This window comes from Zootoca vivipara, chromosome 16 (assembly GCF_965207765.1).
Source record: "Zootoca vivipara chromosome 16, rZooViv2.hap1.1, whole genome shotgun sequence".
Classification (NCBI taxonomy): domain Eukaryota; kingdom Metazoa; phylum Chordata; class Lepidosauria; order Squamata; family Lacertidae; genus Zootoca; species Zootoca vivipara.
In genome coordinates, this window is record NC_142599.1 from 29,307,207 (window position 1) to 29,307,939 (window position 733).

Here is a 733-nt window from a genome sequence, read left to right on the forward strand (position 1 = left end):
TTTGTTTTGTTTTTATTTATCTGGAAAATTTAATAAAAATTATCTTTAAATAAAAAATAAATAAAAGGAGAAGATACAATAGCTCTGCTCCACTTGGCACGCTGCCCTTAGTAAGCCTTTGGAGAGAGCTAGTACCTGGATGTCTTCATGTTCTGTCTTGAAAACATGCCTAATTATTCCTTTGCCTTCACCTGCTCCACCTCCTGTATTGATCGCTACAGCCACAGCAATATTCATTAGCAGAAAGTAATTGTTTTCATTTAAGCTGATCTTAATTGCTGCCAAAAAAATATGACGCCGGATAACATTTTTAATAACAGAGCTTGTTAACGACAGCAGTAAGTAGCAGGCTTTTCAAGGCCTGCCTTGTGACTCAGTCATGTCTAAAGAAAAGCCAGAAAGCAGCTACTGCAGTATTTGAGTGCCAAGCCCTCCACACTCATGCAATTTCCTGATTGAAATCTTTCCACTGCAGGACACTTCCAGACTCTCAAATTCTGTCTTTCACCCTATGATGTGTAGATTGTAGAAGATGCTGCCTCGTGCGGAGTTGTACATCATAGTAATCACACCTCTGGAAACATATACTTTACAGTCATCCTTCCTGTGAATATGGCTTAACTGCCGACGTCACCTCGGCCATAAATCCAGGAGAGACAGCAAACACTTCAAGGGCAGCCGTGGGGAACTTCCTTCAGCTCAAGGGCAACGTTCCCTTCTGGACAGCTTTCGG